Source organism: Rhinatrema bivittatum, chromosome 5 (genome assembly GCF_901001135.1).
Source record: "Rhinatrema bivittatum chromosome 5, aRhiBiv1.1, whole genome shotgun sequence".
Lineage (NCBI taxonomy): Eukaryota > Metazoa > Chordata > Amphibia > Gymnophiona > Rhinatrematidae > Rhinatrema > Rhinatrema bivittatum.
The window spans coordinates 47,426,516-47,449,339 of NC_042619.1; positions in this window are offsets into that span (position 1 = coordinate 47,426,516).

The window sequence follows — 22,824 nt, forward strand, 5'->3', positions numbered from 1 at the left end:
ACCAGCCACTTCTATGAGGCCACTGAGATCCTCTGGAAAATCGCGGGCGGCTAATTCGTCCTTGATACGTCCGGCCAGACCCTCCAGAAATACAGCCCGGAGGCTGTCATCCCGCCACCCTATCTCAAGACCAAGCGTGCGAAAGTCCATGGCATAATTTGCTAAAGAGCGGGAACCCTGGCGTAATTGCAGCAGTTCTCAGGTGGCAGTAGCTAGCCAAGCCGGCTCATCAAAGGCTTGTTTGAAATTGGAGATGAACTGCGGCAGGTTGTCGAGCAAGGGGTCATTTCGCTTCCAGAGAGGGGACGCCCAAATTAGTGCCTTACCGTCCAGCAACGACAGGATATTCGCCACCTTTATGCATCGGTAGGAAACTGTTGAGGAAGCAGAGAGAACCGTATAAAGCATTGGTTCAGAAAACCTCGGCATGTCTTAGCCTCTCCAACGTAACGTGACGGCGCTGGTAACTGAGTAGCTGGCCCAATGTTCACCACCAGAGCTGGTGGCGGAGCAGGAGCTGGATCCGGCATGGCGTCCAGATGATTTGCAAGTCACTCTACTGTTGCTACGAGGACATCCAGGCAATGCTGCTCTTGTTGCAAACGCTGGGACATTCCGGGGATGGCCTGAAGACCTGGCATATCTGCCGAGTCCATGGCCTTGCAAACTGTTAGGAATGTTTGGTGGACTCTTAGGCCAGCCTGACGGAGAGAATGGAAACAGTCTCCGTACTAGAGTGTCAGGTCGGGAGGCAGATACTGGGCGGGAAGATGGGAAGGATCTTCACCCTGGAAGCCCGCGCTCCCCCAGGAGGAGCCTGTAGGAGCCGGGCCGCTGGGACTTAGGCGAGGAGAGAAGACGACTTCACCCTGGAAGCCCGAGTCTCCCCCGGGAGGAGCCCGTAGGAGTCTGGGCCGCTGGACTTAGGCGAAAGGGCGAAATCCGAAGAGATGATCTGTGGTCAAGGCACGCAGCAGTCAGGAGGCAACGGGAGCAGGCAGAGGTCAAAACTGAAGAAGCAAACCAGGGCAGGCAGGAAAGCCTAGAACGAGAGCAAGGCTGGAACTGAAGGCAGATCCCACGAACCAGGACTGGAACTGAAGTAAGAACTGGATACCGGAACCAAGAACCAAGGCTGGAACTGAAGCAGGCAACTGGAACAGGAACCAAGACTGGAACAACAGCAAGCGAGAATTCCTGAGGCACACAGCAACTAGGATCACCGAAGCAACTTTTGTTGCAAGACATTCAACTGGGGCAGATGCCGGCTTTAAGTATCTGCTGGCGTGTGACGTCAAGGAAGGAGGTGGGGTGCCCAAAGGCGGGAAAGGCCCTTTAAATTCTGGGCCTTCGCGTGCGCATGCGCGTGCCTAGGAAGGGAGGGGCTGGTCTCAGCGAGCCGACGGCGTCTTCCTCGTGGAGACGCCGCCAAAAGATAGGCCGTGCCAGCCCGCCAGAACCACGCGACTGCCATCCGGAATCAGGACCAGGACTAGGCGACCCGCCACGAAGCCCCCCAGCCCGGAGGCCGTCGGAATGAGGTAAGGCCCCGGTCGCGAGTACCACGACAGGGACCGCAACATCTTCCTGCTCAGCAGGGTCATGCCCACAGAGCTTTCTCCCTTTGTGGGTATTTAAGGTAGACTAGGTATCTAGCCTGGTTCTGCACAGGTTAACCAGGGGTAGACTTAGTAAACATGGGATAGACTTAGTTAACATGAGATAGACTTAGTTTTTGGGTACTTGTCAGGTTCTTATGGCCTGGATTGGCCACTGTTGGAGACAGGATGCTGGGCTTGATGGACCCTTGGTCTGACCTAGTATGGCATGTTCTTATGATCTCTTATGTTCTTAAGTTCCAGGGTTTGTCCCGATGGCATGGGAAGGAACAGAGTCGCCAGAGGATGGACTTCAGTCAGGCAGTGGTGTCTCACTCTCACACCCTTCCAGCTTACCTCCTTCTGCACTGCCTTTTGATACTCCAGGGCTTATCCTGATGGGGATGGAGGAACAGCGTTACCGGAAGGAGGGTCTCGATCAGGCAGGTGTTGTCTCGCTCTCACACTTTTCCCGAAATGTTTTCTGAAACTTATTTGTATTATCTGTAAACATACAAAACAAAGCTTAATATTTTAAACTATGATGTCCAATTATGTGATTTTACAGGAATGTTCTGGAAAGGGTGGGGGCAGTGAAGATGCAAGGCTAAAGAAATTATGGTAGGTTCCCAAATCTGTCGGGGGGACCCCTTGCAAGTCAGGCTTTCAGAATATCCACAATAAATATGGGGCTTTGAGCATTGCCGCTGTCACTGCACAAAGATCTACAGCATTGTGACCCAAGGTCTATAGGAGGGAAAAGGGGGAAAGAGAGAGGGTAGGAAGAGAGGGAGGGGGATGCCACTGGGCAAAGGTGAAGGGAGAGGATCAAGAAAGGACTGCTGCCGGGCATCAGCGTGGGGGGCAGAGAGAGAAAGAGAAGGAGGGGCTGCTCTGCTGGCAGGGAGGTTAGTGAGGGAGAGGGTGGATGCTGCTACTGATGCTGCTGGGCAGAGGGGTGGGGGAGAGGGGCTGCTGCTTGGGAGGGTGCTGGGCGGGAAAGGAGGCTTCTGTGGCTGAACAGGTGGTTGGGAGAGAGCTGCCACCACCAGCGGTTACAGCTGCGTTTGCTGCCAAAGGAGAGCGTGCTGGGCTGGAACAGCCACCGGTAAGTTGAGGGAGGGAGAAAATATGATTCGGAATATCTGCCCCAGGCACCGAAAAAGCAGGTTCCAGTCTGAGTTTAAATTTAAATTACAGACCTTTCCTGTGCTGTTTAATGTTCCTCTGTCTGTGTTATCTGTCATGGACTTCTCACTCTGTGGTTCCTTGCATGATTTGTAGGCATGATATTCATGTAAAGAGTTTTTGTAATAAAAAAAAAAGCTTATTGCTGGATAGCTTTACCATGCTATTTTTAATACCGTCCTGGGACCTTTAGACTTCCCACACAAACAAAAGACCAGATGGGATCTTTGTTAAATACCTGACATAAAGGATGGCATCACATCCACAACATCATGCTTTCAGGCAAACTACAAGACCATAAAAGAATGATCTGCATTAAAAAGAGAAAGAAAACACAGTAAATCTACAAGCTGCAGTGGTTCCATTGAAAAGATTCATCATTCTCTACAAGGAAATATTATTGACATAGAATAACTGTTATTTTGTACTGTTAAATTATGCATGTCTGTGTGTGTGTGTGTGTGTGTGTGTGTGTGTGTGTGTGTGTGTGTGTCTGTGTGTGGTGCTCCTCCAGGTAGACGCAGTCCTGAGTTCTGTTTTTAGATATTTTAGTATTCTTAAAGGTCACCTTGAAAAATTTGACTTAGCACTTCTTGTGAGCTAGATATCACTTACAGAAGAAGTAGTAAACCATAAATAATCACAGCTCTCTGAATGTGTCAAGGAGTAGTTTTCAAGATTGTAAACTGTGATAGCGGGGACACAAAGGCGTTGATGAAAAGCTGTGAGCTGTCTTGCAGTTTCCCAGCCTAATAGGAAAGTTAGAACTGCAGCTAAGCAGTGGATTGCAATGCAGAATTTTACTCTGAAAAAATGATGTTCCTAACTTTTTCCGAATTTCAATGTGAAAGTGACAAAACATGATATATTTTTTAAAATCATGATGATATGAGATACTTCATCTGTATATGTAATCCTTTGTTCAAATAATCTAGGTAAGAAAGGCTGAAGGCGGAGATGATACTATTACTTTTGAAAAGTAATCCATTTACACTTACAGATTACTGGTTACTTTCTTGACAAAAGCAAAATTGTATGGTCTGATTCAAGCCTTTGAAAGTATTTATTTTTTTCCACTTGGTACAACAGATAATGTAACATGGTATCAGAAATAGAAAGACTTTCAGTCATTTTCCGTTCTGTCTTCCTAAGGCATGCAGAGAGAGTAATACAAGTAACTACTGTTATAGTTCTACAGGCCAACGTAGGACTATAACATGAGCACCCACTTTTCACGAGAAAATTGGGTGCTCATGATTAATGGCGCGATGCAATAGGCAAAAGAGCCGCTGTGTTAAAAAGAAGGCGCTAGGGGGAATTGTGCATCCCTAGTGCCTCCTTGGCATCGCATGTTTTACATTCCCAGTTCTTTGCGGTTAGAAGTGACATTCCCCAAGCATTCCGGCTAATAATCGTTAATGGCCCTATCTGCCAGAACCTTATTTTAAACCCTTTTTAACCCCAGCTGTACTACTGACCTTAATTTCAGGCAAGAGCTTGGCAAGGTAGAAGACTCAGTTCCAAGGCAAAACTGCCAGGTTGCTGCTAGCCACAGGATATGAAACACAGGTATCTTCTCATTCAATGCAAGGTTTATTCGTAACATTATAGGTATTAGGTAACAGGTTCTCACAGACTGACAAGGTCAGAATATTCCAGTTTGACTTCACACATTGCAGAAACTTCTAAAAGTTCAGCAGGGCTGTATAACAGATACTTAAGTTCAGACAAAGTTACTTCGCAGGTACTCAGTTCAGACAGTGTTCTGGATCTTCTTGACTTGGGATCCACAGCACAGTTCAGTCCGCCAGTTGCTGGTAATCACTGAGGACCAATCTGAGTCTTCAGGGGGCAGGGTTATAGGTCTAGGCTGAAAGCAAGTAATCAAGACTTTTCTGCTTACCTGTGGCAAGGCCCGTTCTTTGGCTCAGGGGCAGAGCTCTAGCCCTCTAATAAGGCACACCCTCAGTTCAGGGCTGGACCTGGTTCTTTTTTTCCCCTTACACTTACATTATCTTGCAAACAATTCCACATTTTAATTATATGTAGGATCCCACTGAGATCCTTACTTAGCATTATGGCCTAATAGGTCAGGCCAATGTAAAGTAGAGAAATGTACCATTTTTTTCCTATGGCACTCCTACTAGAGGCTGCTGTACTGGTTTATTCCTGTTTGCTGAAGTTTTAGTTTGGATTTTAAAAGAGTATGAACTATTGCTTAAGAATTCAAATTTCAAAGCTATCCACGGTAAGCTATCACTTCTTATTTAATTCATTTTTTATCTTCCAAGGTAGATGAGCATAGTTAATCAAATATCATGTCCCCACCCCACCCCAATCCTCCCCAACATCCTACTACCAAACACTGTAAAAATCTAAGCAACATCTATGACTAGAAGGCTGCTTCCCAAACATCTGCCCATCTAGGTCACCATGCACTTGCTGGATAGTACAAGTTTACCAGCAATTCTCAAGGAATTCTAATGTGCACCATGGTATCCCACAGCTTGAAATACAAAGGTGACAATGTGCAATTGAAAAATAGGCATAAAAGAGGGAACACATTTTGGCTAGACAGGACTTCCATGACACATCTGTTACAAACAATGCCAATTTATGTTGTCACTGTAATAAAATATATGGCTTCAGGAGTGGCCTCGTTAGCCATCTGCCTTTTCACACATCTTGGGTAATGCATTTATCTAGAGGATGTGAATGAAGAGAGGGTGGCTTGTGGGAAAGACAGCTACTACCTGGAGATAATACCCTTGTTCAATAGGGATGTGCAGAGCAAAAGTTTATGTTCATAAGTCCATAATTCGAAAGGGGGTCCCATTTGCGGTCAATATGGACATATGGAGAATTCCATAAGTTGAGTCTATGTCCATACGTGCAAATAAAAATTTAAACCCCTCACCCTCCTTAATCCCCCCCTCCAAGACTTACCAAAACTCCCTGGTGGTACAGCAGGGAGTCAGGAGGCCATTTCTGACCTCCTTTGCGAGGAGCACGTGACGTCGGCGTGACGTCGGAGTGACGCGGCGTTACGTGATTCCCCGCGCGATCGCTCCGGGGGACCCTCGTTGCACCCAAAAGGAACTTTTGGCCAGCTTGGGGGGGTCAGGAGGCCCCCCCAAGCTGGCCAAAAGACTTGCCAAAAGTCCAGCGGGGGTCCGGGAGCGACCTTCTGCACGCGGGCCGTATTGCCAATATTCAAAATGGTGCCGGCGCTACCTTTGCCCTCACTATGTCGACAAAGTGAGGGCAAAGGTAGCGCCGGCGTCATTTTGAATATTGGCAAATATATCACTCTACTGGTTTCCACCACCTGTGCTGATGTGTTATTCCAGTCATTACCTCCTCTGTAAAGAAGCATTTTTCATGATTCCTTTGAACCTTCCTCCCTCAACTTCAAAACATGACCTCTTTTCCTTGAAATTCCTTTTCTATGAAAAATTTTACCTTCCATCAATTTATTGAAGCTTAATAAGTATTTAAGTGGGTTTTTTTTCTCTTCTTTCCTTCACTGACTACATTTTGAGTGTCTTGCGTCTTTCCTTATGAGATTTGTTTTGCATTCTCTGTATCATTTTAGTAGCCCTTTTCTGAGCTGCTTCCATATTTATAATCTCCAGACCTATACAAGGACAATATTACCTCTTTTTTTCCTGATCATACCTCTCCTTATGAAACCACTGTTAGCTTTTTTTATTGCTTCATTACTTAGCCTGGCTATTTATTTATTGGTGTGATCCTAGGTTTCCTTAATACCCAAATTGCCCTAGTTAGCCTAATATTGTAGGATATTTGTTGCAGTTTGCAGGTCAACCCTACATGCATTCTCCTTAGAACTCAGTCTGGATTGCTCAGCCTTTTACATAAAAGCAGGGTGGCTTTTCTGCAGATTTTGTTTAGATTTGAGTTGGAGTTTGGAGTTTCTTCCCAATTTTGGGTCCCCAGCTTTGAATAGGTAAAGTGTTTTTGAGTGTTGAGAATGGAGGAGATTCTTGGAGGTGGCAGTCCCCACTTCTGGACATTCAGCCCAACACCAGGGAAGGGATTCTGCCTTTGCAAGCACCCTCACAGATCTGGAAGGAATCATCAAACAGGAATGAAGAGGAGGTTGAAGGTTTTGAAAGTTTTTGCCCTTGGCTGAGATTTTGTTTTAAGACCTGCTCCTGCCTGAGTAGGCTATTACCCTGCCTTGTGAGGTCAGGATGGTGCTGTGACTCCTTCTGTCCAGTTAAAGAAGGGACAGGGTGACCTGCCAGTGTATTGAGAAAGAAGAGAAGTCTTTTTGATTATCATATTGGTCCTGTGTTTGGGGAGGAATTATTTTGCCCACTGAGAGAAGGAGAGAGAGACTGTGTGGACTTTAAGTATATTTTTAGATTTTTCCACCCAAAGTCCAATGCAGCTTTTAATATCAGAGAGAGAGAGAGAGAAGCAGATCCTAGTTCTAGTAGGAACCCTACTCAGGAATGTGGTGTTTTCCTAGTGCTCTCTATCAAAAGGGACACTGACTCAGCTAACGGCACTGAGACAGAGTCATTTGTGGGTAGTTTATTTTTGTATGAAGACTATCTGGAGAAATATTGTTAGAATTGGTCTTTAAAGTATTTTGGTTACAGTAATTTTTGGTTGAACACCAAACCAGATTGTCCAGTATGTTTTTTCAGTGGTAAAGGTGTGCTCAAGCAAAGACATCCCAAATGTGAGTACAGTGGAGTCTGAAACCAAGGAGGGATTGAGAGACTTGCTAACTGGTGCTCACCCCCATGAACCTAGAGGCCCGGAGTTTTAATCTCCTCGCTACTGGAATGGACCTTGTCACCCCACTGGCCTTCAGTGACCTATGTGGAAAGAGAGAGGGAGTGGGGAGCTGTGAGATCAAGGCATAGAAGTGGCCACAGGGACCATAATGTATCTCTGCATTCTGGGAGGTTCACAAAGAGGGGGGTTACATTTATTTATAACATTTATAGACTATAATATCCAATATTCTATTGTAATTTACAACTCAACAAGCATAAAAATAAATACAAACAAAATACATAGAAAATAAGAACAAACAGCCACCATAATGATAAAATATTCGGTAAGGCGCTAAATCAAAACAGATAAAAACAACAAACAGCCATGGCTGCCTACAGTCATCTGAGACGATTTCTCTGAGACCTGGATCTCTTTGTTGTTTAATAATAGTTTACATATCTTGTCCTTCCACATGATATGTAGCTAAAGGATTTTACACTTTATAGCACTGATGTTTGTTTTCTAAACCGTTGACCATTCTTTCTTTGGAAGAGTTGTGAATTTTTAATTTATAATTCTTTTTACAATGTAAAATCATACATCTGCACTAAGGAAAACTACAAAAAATGTATGTGTTGTGTTTATTGCTTAAGTTCATATGTCTTGAATTTAGTTAATGTACCAAGAAAGTGTCAATGCTGAGTAGACGTGAAAGATACAAAATATGAACCTTGTGCTGCATAGAATAATAATATAGTGAGACTTGGTTGAAAAATGGTTGTAAGTATGTTGTTCTAGTTTGAATTGATATATAAGTTCAGTAAATGGAAACTTGAGTCTGAAATAACAAAAGTATGTATTCAGAGTTATCCTGGTCAGGGTAACTGCATTAAAAGTTATTCATCCCGGTATTGGTGTCCTGTTGTTAATCAGTTAAAATTCAATGGCCCACAGCATAAAATTATCTAAATCCCCTCCTGTGTCCTCAATGGGAGCTTGCTGAGTCATGACATAACTCTCTGCACACAGACTAAAACCCTTGGACCCAAGGGCGGTTCTATAATGAGGCAGGGTGAGGTGGCCGCTTCAGGCAGCAAAATTTTGGAGCAGCCAAAAGTGCACCTTAAACACCCGATGGCTTCCTCACCTTGCTTCTAAGAAGGCACTAAAATCAATTTCATGGAAGAAGAGGCTGCGCAGCTGAAGAGAGGAGGAGCCACAGCATTCTGGATCGTACAGCTGAAGAGAAGAGGCACAGCAGCAGATCGTACAGCTGAAAAGAAGAGGAGCCGTGGGAAGCTGGACCATGCGGCTGAAGAGCAGTGGAGCTGCAGCAGGCTGGGCCATGTGGCTAAAGATAGAAGCAGCAGAGGCAGATCGGGCCTTGTGGCCAAACAGGCACAGGGACTGGGCCACATCACCGATGAGAAGCATAGACCCAACCAAAAGAGGATCCTCATCCTCTCCACAATGAAGAGAGGAGACCTTCTGATGGTGGAAGAACTGAAGCTGCTTATACTGACTTCATATTCTGGGGAGAGAAAAAGAGTATGTGTGTGTGAGTATATGAAAGTTCATGTATCAGTGTGTGTGAGCATGTGGAGGCGAGAGAAAGAGCATGTGTATGTGATATATTCCGCTATCTGATGGGAGGAGCAATCAGATAGGAGTTAGCAATCTGTTAGGAAAGCTCTGTGTTAGAGCTAGGAGTTAGCAATCTGTAATGAATCTCCGTGAGGAGTTAGCAATCTGATATAGTTGTGGGTGGATCCCTGGGCTGGTGGCAGAAGACCACGCCCCCGGGAGGATATCCTGAGAGTGACCACCAGCTAGGCTTGAGTACGGAGACAAACACACATAAGTTCTTTTATTAAACAGGTTTTTGAAACCATCAGAGGTGGCAGTAGTGAGCTGATATGCCCGGCAGGGCTGTAGTCCCTCAGGTACTGGAACAGCGATCCAGGATGGCTGAGCTGTTGAGAAACTGTAGAAAGTGAGTAGGCAGAGTTCAAGATAAGAACAGAACTAGATGACAAAATTCACATAAGGTCTCAAGGAAGCTCAGGTGCTGGAAAGGTTTAGGCCCTCGAGGAGCGAGTACCTGGTTCCAGGGAAAGCTCTGAGAGAGCGATGGTAACTCACAATTGTTTGTAGCAGCGATAGCTTCCAAGCAGTAGAGAATCTTCAGAGTGTCCAGGAACATGGGCCCTCGAGGAGTGAGTACCGGTTCCTATCTGTAAATTGAAAGTAAAAAAAAAGAGCGAGGCCCCCAAGGAGCGGGTACCTCTGGTAAGTCCAAGGAGGCAGAGTAGCTTGGGGGGTGTAGCCAAAGCAATCCCCTTCCCCTTAGATAGTGAAAATAGAGACCTTTAAATATTGGAAGCAGATGACGTCATCTCAGGGGAACGCCCCTGAGGTTCGTGCTCTTGCTGGTACTTCAATCAGATTGCGCGTGTGCGCCCTAGGTCTTCAGGCAACATTTATTTATTTATTTATTTAAATGATTTTATATACCGATAGCCGTTTGCACATCGTATCGGTTTCCAGAAAACTAAAACTTTTTGACAGTGTCATTAAACAGAACTTTTGGCACTGCCATTACATAGAACAGTAAACTTTACATACAAAAGAAGAACATCAGCAAACAGAAACTGGGTAACTATTTACAAGGAACGAAGGTTCCTAAAATTGGGATGGCGGATCTGCAACGTCAAGCCAGTCCGGGGACGCTGGAGGGAGATGGCATGGAGATGCCATGGCAGGCAGCCATCCATCAGACCTGGTGGGAGTCGCCACAGTGGAAAAGAGGGCGGAGTGAGGGCGTCGAGCAGCGATGGATGCAACAGTATTTATGTGTGTGTGTGTGAGCATGTGGGAGAGAGCATGTGTGCATGATGTGGAGAGACAGCATATGTTTGTAATCATGTGGGGGAGAGAACGTGGGTTTAGCTATGTGACCATGGGGCTAGAGACAGAGCGCGTGTATGAGAGCATGTGAGTAGGAGAGCATGTGGGAGAGAGGGTGCTTGTATGGGAGCATGTGTGTGAGATTATTTGGAGGAGAGAGAGCATGTGTTTGTGTGTGTAATTATGTGGGTTAGAGAGCATTGTGTGAGATCAAGTGGCGAGCATGTGTGTGGGACAGCATGTGTGTATAAGAGCATGTGGGAAAGAGAGAGGGTTTCTGTGTGAGAGCATGTGGGAGAGTGAAAGTGCATGTATGAACATGTGTGAGAAAGACAGTGTGTATGTATTGGAGAGTGTCTGTAAGAGAGAGAGAGGAAGTAGGAGTCACATCGGCCTCGTACTGAAGTTGGTCAGCATCTCTGAGGCCATGGGGGTGGGCTGTAGTTCAACAAATTAGCCCTCTATGCTGTCCAAAGAATTGGCCCTATAGCAGTGCTGCCACGGATCCCATCCCTTGGAGGCCCAGAAGAGGAGTCCTAGCAGCACGGCTGCTGCGGACCAGGCCTAGAGGCAAGGAGGAGGCTGGGGACTGATTGGTGTGTGTGTGTGTAAAAGAGAATGCTTGTGTGTGATAGCGTCAGCTTGTATGTGCATGAGAAAAAAGGCAGCATGTGAGAACGAGAGCTATGTGTGATTGTGAGATGGAGACAGCGTATGAGAATGAGAGCCTGTGTGTGTGTGTGTGTGTGAGAGAGAGAGAGAAAGACAGTGTGTGCGTTTGAGGGAGAAAGAGAAGAAGTACCAGAAAAATAGACCCTGAAAAAGGAATTGGGAAAAAATTAGAAGAGGAACATGAAAAAAGAGGCCGGGACCAGCCAGTTAGAAAAATAAGATCAGACCACAAAGGTTAAAAAAAACAAAACCTGAGGCAAGGAGAGCTATTACTTGTGCTGAGGCATCTACATTTCTTTGAACTGGCTCATGGATTTCTCTGGCTATTAGCTATTCCTGCAGTGAGGAAACTTTGGGGTAGACTGGACTCTGCCCTGATGGTATCATCATCCAATCAGCAGTGAGGACGTCAGAAGGAGGAGCTGGAAGTGGAGGTTAAAAGGACCCTCCTTTGGCGTTTACCTTCGAAGCAAGGAGATCTATTACCTGTGCTGAGGCAGCTACATTTCCTTGAACTGGCTCATTGATTTCTCTGGCTATTAGCTATCCCTGCGCTGAGGAAACTCCGGGGGTACACTGGACTCTGCCCCAATGGTATCATCATCCAATCAGCAGTGAGGACATCAGAAGGAGGAGCCAGAAGTGGAGGTTAAAAGGGCCCTCCTTCGGCTCGTAGCTGCCGATGGCGAGCTGCCAAAGCTGCGTGCCTAAGGGGAGCGCGCGGCTTTGACTGGATTCGGCCGGATTCGCCCAGTATCATCCGGATACTCTACGCTGCTTAAGAAGACTTTGGCTTTAAATTGGATCAGCCTCAGGTAGGTATATACCTTTTTGGAACTTTGCACTCCTTTATCTTCCTAAGAGAAGCATTGGTGATTTAAGTAAGAAACCGCCTGCTTCCTCAGAACCAGATTCTCTTTTGCCTCTTAAATATTATATGATTATTATGCCACACACAAAGAGAAAGGTGAAAATAAAGCCTTCTCATAGTACTTCGATTGTAGAGTTTGGCCAGAGAATTGTTGCAGAGTGGTTAAGTTTCCCCCAGATAACTCCCATTGAGGGGGCCGCGTTAGGGGCGGATTTGGAGCGGAAACTGCCCCTTATGGCCAAGGACATCTCTTTAAGTCCGGGGGCACCTGAGACACCGTCATCGGCTGGTAAAATGGGGAGATACCCCAAGAACTACCAAGCATATCCCAGCATGATTTAGAAATCCAAGAAAAGAGTGGTGAGAAATTAAGAGGAACAATGAGTTACCTGATGAAGCTAGGTTACAAACATCACTATTGTCACCCAAAATGAAAGGACCTGGTGGTCATTTACTTATCCCAAATCAAGAGAGCACACCAAAGAATGAAAGGTAATTGGAACATAGTTTACAGCAAGATATTGAGAAAAAATTGAAAGATAAGAACTTTAAAGATGCTCCAGTAAGACCTGGAACCATAACTATGGAAACTTTATGGAATTACATTGCTAAATTAGACTCATCTATTATGAAATTAACAGATGCAATAATGAAACTAATATTGTTGTGAAAAGAAATTCTGCAGTATTAGAAACTCAGCAAAAACAGATTAACAACATAGAAGAACACTTGATACAGGCTGAAAATTCAACAAATTAAAGCAGAAGGAGAAATGCAAAGAAAGATTGAAAGTTTAGAAAATCATACTCGTGCTTTAAATTTAAGGGTTATAAATTTCCCTAAAATGGAAAAAATGAGCCCAATGGAATTATTTAGGTCTTATGTTATTCAAATATTAAAAATTCCAGAACAATGCATGCCCACTATTGTAAAAGCCTTCTATATAAATACAAATGTAACAACGAAGAATAAAGAATTAGATCAAATAGAAACAGAGAATAAGGAATTGAATGTGCAAACATTAAATGCTGAGCTGTCTATGGATATTTCAGATTTTCTACTAAAATCACAGGAGGATTTGAATATTGAGAATAGAGCTACAATGTTGATAACCTTTGCATTTGTCTCAGATAGGGGTAATGTTTTGAAGTACTTTTTCAGAAATAGATCAAACCATTCTATGGCAGAAGATTTGGATTTATCCGGATCTTAGGCCCACACAATTTAGAAGGAAGAAGTTTCTAGCATTAAGGAAAATTGTAATTGAAAGTGGGGGAATTCTTACTTAGATACCCCTGTTAGTGCGCTGTGAAATATAAAGGGCAAAACTACCAGTTTACAGATCCAGAACATCTCAGATCATTGTTAGGCATTGAAAAGCAGGCAGAAAAAAATAAAAAATGGGGGGGAACTTACTTTTTCAAGTTTGATGACGTAGTTATTACTATAAGTTTAGCGCTCATTAAGTAAGGTGCTTCTCTTATTTTTCTTTTGAAAGGAGTAGAATATGTGTAAGTAAATATAAAGTTTGATACTTTATTTCTTCTTTCTTTTTATAAATGCAATGTTTTCTAATTACTCACATGTTCTGAATATTTCTAATTGCAAGTTATTCTTGTAATGTAATTTTGAAAATTTGATAAATAAAGAATTAAAAAAAAAAATAAAACTTAACCCATTGTATTTATTTTGATATTTTAGTGATTGGCATGTGCTATTTTTGGGAATGTGCATTATATATTTGTATTTTTCTCTTTCTTCAGAATTCCTTTGTTCAGTCTGGTTTCTCGGCCTTTCCATTTCGGTTTTGATGCATGTTTCGGTTTCTAATTTGTAGTCCCTTATTCTGTATTAGGTAAGGGTCAATCTGTATTCTGCATTAATGTATGGGTGTGTTTGGAAAAAGGGAGGGGGCGGAGGCAGGGGGGGGGCAGGGGTCGGCGGGGGGGGGGGAACGCCATCTCACCCCTCACCTCAGGCAGCAGATTGCCTTAAGCCGCCCCTGCTTAGTCCATTCCGAACAGGGGGTAAACTTAACTTCGGAGCCCTTAGGTGATTAGACAGTCTCTCACACCAATAATCACACAAGGAGTGAAGTTTCAACAATACTTTATTTAAAGTCATTTTCTTAATTTCTTGTGAGACGAATCCATATTCACAAACTGCCAAACAAACACAGCTTTTCCTCAGGTTTTCCTACTAAGTGGCCTTGTGGGTTCTTTGCTTCTTTAAGACATCCCTGGTATCTGTTTCCCCAGTACTTCATGTTACTCTGACCACCTTCTCCTAGTTGGTTCTGAAACAAGAGCACTTCTCTCTTGTTCCTCCTCTGCACTAGGAGCTCTCTCCTTTTCTCCTCGGTAGGTGTACCGGATGAGCACACTCTGCTCCAGAATTCTGCCTTGTTGGCATAGGGAAACGCTGGTTGAGCAAACCCTAGGTGTAATTGAAAACTTCCAGTCTCCTTACTGGCAAGCCCAAGAAGTCAAAACCTTCTGAGGTCCATATTCAAAGGGGTTTGCCTAGATAACATTTGAGTTAGCCAGACAAACCCCGAGGTTTAAATATATGGCCCCTTATAACCAGATAGGGGCTAAGTCATTAACTGGATAAAATGTATCTTTATAAAATGGATAATTAAACTTATCTGGCTAACTCTGATATACAGATTTGTCTGAATATAGTTATTGGGCTAAGTCTGGACGTGCCTCAGAGTGGGTTTAAAGTTATCTGTGAAAATGTTTGCCCAGGTATGTTTAAAAATCCATTGCTGTCCATACTATAGACCACTGGTCATCCACCTGATCCTTGGAGACCACCAAGTCGGTCTGATTTTCAGTATATCTTTCTGTGAAATGAATACACAGAAGATATATTTAGAGAGCAACTAAAATAGTGACCAACTAATGTGGGCCATCCAAACTCTCTCCCCATTCCCCTATTCTCACAGGATTACAAGAAAGTTATGGGCCTATCGGCTTGAGGAGCCTTCCCCCCCCCCCACCTGATTCTGAAAATAAACATTCTCTTCAAGCTGTTATGTAATGGGTGGCCTCGGAAGGCCTTCACATTCTGTTGCGCTCCGCTGGCTGGAAGCGCTAGGGGTGAGATGTGTGCCCCTTGCGGTAAGACGGACCTCGCCTAGGGTTGGAGGTGACCAGGCCTCTGCCGACCTGCATGCCTGAATGAGGCCAACCACGCAAGGTTGGTCTCTGAGTGGTCCTCCGACTACTCCCAGCCCTTTCGAACCTGCTGCAGGGAGAAGTACAGGTGGCAGGTCGGACAAATGATGAGGGTGGACAAGGGCTGAAGCTTGAAGGCTGAGATGAAGGCTTCAAGACTCAGGAGAAGAACACAAGGCATCAACAACAGGAACGAAAGACTTCTGGAATGGCAAGCGGGTGAAAGCTCTCCCATGGAAGGCATCTGGAAATAGAGTAGATGAAGGCTCAGTGCATCAGGAACGTCCGAGGCAAGGATAACTCTTATGGACCTGGGAAATCCAGATGAGACGAAAAGGGCTTGGAAGACTTAGACGAACACAAGTGGGCACTGTTCCTCAGGGTGCCCTACACAGCCCACTACTCAGGGCGAACCCAATGAGCTGGTCACAGACCACCCTGTCCTCTACGCGCCCTACACAGCCTAAGGAGGCTGGTCACGGACCACACGGGAGTGGGGCAGGCTCAGGAAAGGAATCCAACTGGCAGAGGCTCCAATGACTGGAAATAGGAACCGAACGGAATGGATTTACCCTCGGGGTGGCCATCTGGAGGACTCGGGGAGCAGGAACATTACAGGAACAGACATCAGGAGTATCGGGTACATAAGGACCTCTAGCCATCGAGGACATCAGGCCTTCTGGAACATCAGGTGGGCAGAGACGGAGGACAACAGGAACATCAGGACATCAGAGACTGGGATCAGGAACAGCAGACAAAATGAAGAGGGAACCCTTGGAATACTGGAACACCAAGCAAGAGCAGGAACATGGAGTCCAAAAGGAAGGAGAAGCTCCTCAGACAACTGGCTCGTTGCGAAGGCAAAGCTGACTGCAAGTTGAAGTTTGGATGGGCCACACCTAGCTGGCCCTATAACTGAGGAGAAGTGCTTTGGGCTGGCCCCTAGGGAGTAGGGCATGACCCAACCCAGGAAGTCCATGCAGACCCAAGCAAGCCTCAGGCAGGCCCCAAGGACATCGAGGCCTCCCAGGCCCTGGAGCAAATCCTGGATAGTTCGTAGCCGAGACCCCGGCTTGGAGCAGCCTCCAGGAAAGAGGTGAGAAGCCTCCCGTAGCACAGCTACAGGAAGATTCATAAAACAAGCCCCTTCTTTATCCTCTCCTCTCCTCCCCTCCCACCCATAACCCCAACGAAAACCCTCCCATCCCACCCAACACCACCAAAACCCCCAGGCCACTGAGAACAAGGTACAATCAAATTACTCCTGGCAGTATCTAGCCTTGCTGTCAGATAAAACTTTGACAATAATGTTTGTTGCTGACACTGCCAGCGTTGCTGTCAAAGAGGTGCTAAATGCTGCCAGGAGCTCTATGATTGTATCACGTCCTGGCAGCCTAGAGGTTTTGGGAGTGCCAGTTGGGACGGGAGGGTTCTGGTTGGGGTTGCGTGTAGGAGGGTAGAGATTAGGAGGGGCCTCAGAAGCCACATTTATTTTCAGAATCCAGTGGGGGTGGAGGATCAGCTTAGAGATGTTATATTAGGTGGTTGTCTAGTTGCATAAATAAATACAGTTTTATGTAATCTTTTGGGTGGGGATTGGGCGGAGCGTGAGAGTTCAGGTGCTATGACCTACATTAGGTTTAATTTTTTAGCCAGGTGAAGAGTTGGGGGATCAGACCCGCATGTGCTGTCTCAAAGGTATATAGGTATTTAGGTTACGTATAGTGCACCAGGTTCTGTTTAGTCTCTCTTATTGGGATATATCTTGCACTGGATATGATATACTATATTGTTGCAGACAATCACTTCTGTTCTGTGTGTTTCCAGTACAACATGGATATGGTAGTTTGCACACACATACTGTATGTTTGCAAGTCTTGTATTTCTTCTTACTACATGGTAGAATACCTCTTGGTTCTGCTGCCTAGGTAGATGGAGATTTCAATAAAAGATTCAGGGAAGAAGTGAATTTCCTTAATTTTAGGAAGAAAATGAAGGAATTTTACTTTACTCAAGAATTTGGAGGAAGTTAGTTGTCCAGTGTTTTGCTTATTATTAAGCATTTAAACTTTAATGGGTAGATTTCTTTTTTCAAAATATCTTTATTGAGGCATACTGTAAAAATACAAACAAAACAGTTGCATTACATAGCCAAAACAGTGCAGAGCCTCCAGTTTTTTACATTTAGATTGAACACTTACACCCACCCTCCCACCCTGCCTTCCCCCCAAAGTTGCATGACTTTTCAATATTGTCTTGAGTATTAGTCATGCAGATTGCTCAGGTATTTGGCAATTAAATATTCCGTAGTTGAAACAAGGATACATCCAACAATCTTCATTGCTCAGCTAGAGTGGAAAGATCTTTGATTGAAGGTGGAAGAGATTCATAATAAACAGACCAGATTTCCTTGAAGAAGTGCTGTTTCCGAGGAGAAAATCAACGATTCATGGATCCAAACTCACTACAGAATCATATATAAATCCATAACCACTATCTTCAAAGCTATACATCAACACTCTCAGCTCAACCTTCAAATTCCTCTCAAAAAATTTACGTCCAACAGACCAATCAGAGAATCCTATAGAGAAACCCTACAAGTACCACACTCCAAATCCATGAGGCACATAACCACCAGAGACAGAGCTTTCTCCACTGCAGGACCAACACTGTGGAATTCCATCCCACCAGATTTGCGACAGGAACCCTGCCTTCCCACATTTAGGAAAAGACTCAAAACGTGGCTATTCATGAAAGCCTTTCCCGAACTAAACTGAACCTATTCCATTATTAAATAGTCGCTCAGACTTTGCCTTAATCATGGTAATTAACATCCCTACCTCATAAGGGCAATTCATTAATGCTTCAAGCACATTGTCTGACATATATACTCTCTCTATTTAATCCCCTGCTTCTTTTTCTATGCTCCAAGTTGTATTACTCCCTTGTTTTATTGTAACTGCATTCCTTAGCCTTTCTCTTGTTTAATGTGTTAATGTTTTATCATTACTATTATCATTATTTAATATTTATTACTATTATTAGGATCAATGTTATTTTTTTACCTTTTTGTTCCCTATCCACTTGTTAAATGTAAACCGGCATGATGCGATATTTATCGCGAATGCCGGTATAGAAAAACTTAAAATAAATAAATAAATAAATATAATTCAATCATTAGAGCTGACCACATGTCTCCCGTAGGTGGAGCTGGCTCTATCCAGCGAAGAAGAATGCATTTTTTCGCAATGAGGCATGCTTTAGACAAAAACCACACATTGTCCAGGTTCACACTGGTTTTGCCCACATCATTATTAAGGATACAAAATGAGCAGAACCAGATAATTTCAGTACCAAAGAGAACCGAAAGTAGGGCACAAATAGTTTCCCAGAAAGTTTGGATAGTCGGACATGCCCATAAACAGTGCATGAGTGAAGCTGAAGAACACCCACATTTGAGGCATGAGTCAGATGCAATAACGCCCATTTTGTTGGCCCTTGCAGGAGAGTAGACAATTCTATGAAAGATTCTTTGCTGCAGTTCTTGAAGGCCCACATTATTGGTTATCTTTGGTATTGACAAATAACAGGTTTTGAGCATAGCCAGATCTATGTCTTCATTGCAATCCTGCTCCATTTAGGGAACAAATTTGTATATACAGGGTACAACTGAGCAGAGTTGTAAAAGGCATACAAACATGATGAAGTACCTACTTTGGCAGCAAAATACTTAAACAATCCTAAGTAAAGTGGTAAGATATGATGCCCTTAGATATCCATATATTAAAAAATGGTTAGGCTGAAATCCCAATTTTGCTTGGCACTGGGCGAATGAGTATAATGTCCCCGTGGACAGATCTAACAAATCTTTAAGTTTCCCAGGAAGAAGTTGCAAAGACTCCTGCAAGGGGCCCCTTAAGGGAAAACGTGGAGAAACATGTGTCGATAGATTTAGCAATTTGCGGATTACACCCTACACACGCCTGAGAGTTCTCACCAAACCATAACGCATTTGGGGCATTGTAGGTCATGAGGCGTGGCATGAAGAAGAAAATTAGGGTCCAAGGGGGCACATATAGCAGCCACCAGAGTAGCATCTGTATATTCTGAGGTTGTGTGAAACCAGTCTCCCAGAAAACAAAGATTAGCCACCCAGGAGTATATCATGAAATTGGGTAGCCTGAGCTCACCATGCGACTTAGGGGCAGTCAAAGTGGTATATGAAAGCCGGGCTTTCTTCCACTTCCATAGGAAAAAACGAATAGCTTTCTATAGAGTTCAGTGGTCCTTAGCTTGAAAAAAAGGGGAGCATGAGAAATAAATATATTAATTTTGGAGCAATTACCATTTTTAATACTGCTATGTGCCCATGTAGAGATAATGGAAGTAATTGCTAACTTACTAGTTTCCGTGTCAACTTCTCAATAGTGGGAGGGATATTGAGTGCATACCAGTTCCCTGGAGTTGGGTGAATATGGATACCTAAGTATTTAATCATGGATTGTGCCCATTTCACCGGGAAATCAAGCCAGGAATCTCTAAGGGTACCCATAAGATCAAGAGCCTCTGTCTTATCCAAGTTCAGTTTGAATCCAGAGAGAGTCTGGTATTCCAAAAATATGCATAAAGCCGCTGGTAAAACTATTGGTGCATGGAATAGAAGGAGAAGAATATCACCAGCAAAGAGGAGTGTTTTATATTGTTGGTTCCCCACAGGGATTCCCGAAATATCTGGTTTGTGGGACCTTGGGTCGTGGAGAGAGCTGACTTCACCCACAGGGAGGAGCCTTGTGGGGACTCTCCACGACAGCAGTGATGGACACAGGAGTCAGAGAATATTTATTATACAGAAAAGAGAAACCTAAGGAGCGGGTCTGAAAACTCAGTCCTGGAGTAGGAAGACCTGGGATGGATTCTACAGTAGTGGTCCGCTGAGCGGGATAACCCGGGGAATACTTGCTTCTTGGTAGGCTTTGTGCGAGATAGCTCTGATAGTGGTCCGCAGCACGAGGTAAGCCGGCGATAGGTGTTGGCAACTGGCACAAGACAGAGTGGATCCGGTTGTGGTCCACAGAGCGGGGTAACCTGAGGAGCCACACAGCAAGATGGAAGCAGCAATATAGAACAGGTCTTATACTCACTCCTTTATGTTGTAATAGAGAATTTGTTGTAGCAGCAGCGGAGACCTGAAGCAGGATTATTGCAGGGTCGTCTGTGGAAGCAGCGAGAGAACTCACTTAGCTGGAGAAGGTGAGACAGTCAGATAAGGCTCTCCGAGGAGCGGACAGCCCTGAGTGCAGCAAGGCCCCTGAGAAGCGGGTACCTGAGTCACTCAGTCTGGAATGCAGGAACAGCGAGGCAAGCGTTTTAGAGGTAGGAATTGAGCGAGATGGAATCCTTGCTAACTCATAGATAGGAAAGTCCGGTAGGCTTAAATACACGTAGGCAGTGACATCATGCGGAGGGGACGCACCCGAGGTTCCCGCCATGACGTGCACAAGAAGGATGCAGGCGGGCACGCGCATGCCCTAGGTCACACTAGATTCAAGATGGCTACCGGGATCGCCCATGCCATCCCAGGAACGCCAGGGAGGTCAGCGTGCAGAGGCAGAGGCAGCCATCTTAGCCAGAATCAGAGCTACTGGGCAAATTGAGGTGAGCAGCAAAGGTCACAGCCATCTGCGACTGACAGACGCATCACAAGGGGTTCCACAGTCAAAATTAACAAAAGGGGAGAAAGAGGACATCCCTGACGGGTGCCCCTTTCCAGTAGAAACTCCTCTGATAATATGCCATTAACCAAAACTCTCGCCGTGGGGTTAGAGTACAGTAAAGTGATGTAATCATAGATTTTCCCTGTAAACCACATCTTTTGAAGAACCTTTTTAAGAAATGGCCATGCAACCCTGTCAAAGGCCTTTTCTGCGTTACATGTTACTATCAATGGGTCTGGAAGTGATAAGATATGGCAGGTTTCAAGCGCAGCCTGAACTTTATGAAGGTTAACCGTGGACCGCCTCCCATGAACGAACCCCACTTGGTCAGGAGAAATTACCAAAGGCATAATAGGCTTTAATCTATTAATATAATTTTTGCATAAATTTTAATATCCAAGTTAAGTAAGGAGATAGGTCTATATGATGAAGGTTGCAGGGGGTCCCTCCCAACTTTAGGCAGAACTACTTTAGTAGCAGCTCTCATGGTGGGAGGCATTATACCCTCCCGAGTCATAGCCTCAAATAGTAATCTAAGCATGGGGGCAAGTTCAGGTAATAAAGATTTATAAAATATGGCAGTCTTGCCAACAGGGCCTGGGGCTTTGTTGTCTGAAAGTGAAGAAATAGCCTCTGATACCTCCTCTACCCCAATTTGATGATTTAGCTTAGAGTGGAGGTCTTCCGTCAGTTCTGGGAGGGGAATACACTGTAGGAACTCATCAATGGCCTCCTCATTAACACAGTCTGATGAGTATAGACTGTGGTAGTAGTCTGAAAAGATTTGTGCTATATCCTTCGAGTTTGATTTTATACTACCCTAAGGTGCCTTAAGATTTGCAATAAATTTGGAGGGGTCCTAAGATTTCAATAGCTGTGCCAAGAGGCGCCCAGCCTTATTTCCAAAGTGGAAAAAGTTATATTGTTTACATCTCAAGGTTCTAGTAGCCCTAATGTGCAAGAAGTCATTAACAACCACTTGGACCGCCTTGGGTGCATAGTGAGAATAGTCAAAAGAAAAAGGGAGCCCTCATTTGGAATACTGTGAACATGTTTTAAGAACACATCTTCAAAAGGATAGAAACAGGATGGAATTGGTCCAGAGGATGACTTTTAAAATGGTCAGTAATCATCATTGTAATGTTTATGGGCAAGTCTTAAAAATCTAAATATATATACTCTAGAGAAAAGACATTTAAATACCTCAGAAGTATTAATGCAATGAAAGTGGGTCTCTTTCAATGGAAAGGAGACTTTGGAATGAAGGTGAAAGGGAGTAGACTGTGGAATAATCTAGTTATTTAATGAAAAGATGGTGGATGCATGGAACAGCCTTTCAGTAGAGGTGGTGGAGACAAGGACAGTATCTGAATTCAAGAAAATATGGGACAAGCATAGGGGATCTCTAAAGGTATGGTAGGGATTGTAGAGTTGAGCAGTTGTGTGGATGGACAAGTTCCTAAAAGAAAAACTCATAACCCATGCTGTAGTTACACGATATTAGGTTCTATATTAGGAGCTACCACTCAGGAAAGAGATCTAGGCATCTAATTGTTGGCTAGGTGTGCTGCAGCAGTCAAAAAAAGCAAACAAAATGTTAGGAATTATTAGGAAGGGAGTGGTGAATAAAACAGAGGATGTCATAATGCCTCTGTATCGCTCCATGGTGAGACTGCACCTTGAGTACTATGAATAATTCAGGTCGCCACATCTCAAAAAAGATATAGTTGCGATGGAGAAGATATAGAGAAGGGTGACCAAAATGATAAAGGGGATGGAACAGCTCCCCTTTGAGGAAAGGCTAAAGAGGTTAGGGCTGTTCAGCTTGGAGAAGAGACGACTGAAGGGTGATATGATAGAGGTCTTTAAAATCATGAGAAGTCTAGAACAGGTAAATGTGAATTAGTTATTTACTCTTTCGAATAAGAAGGACTAGA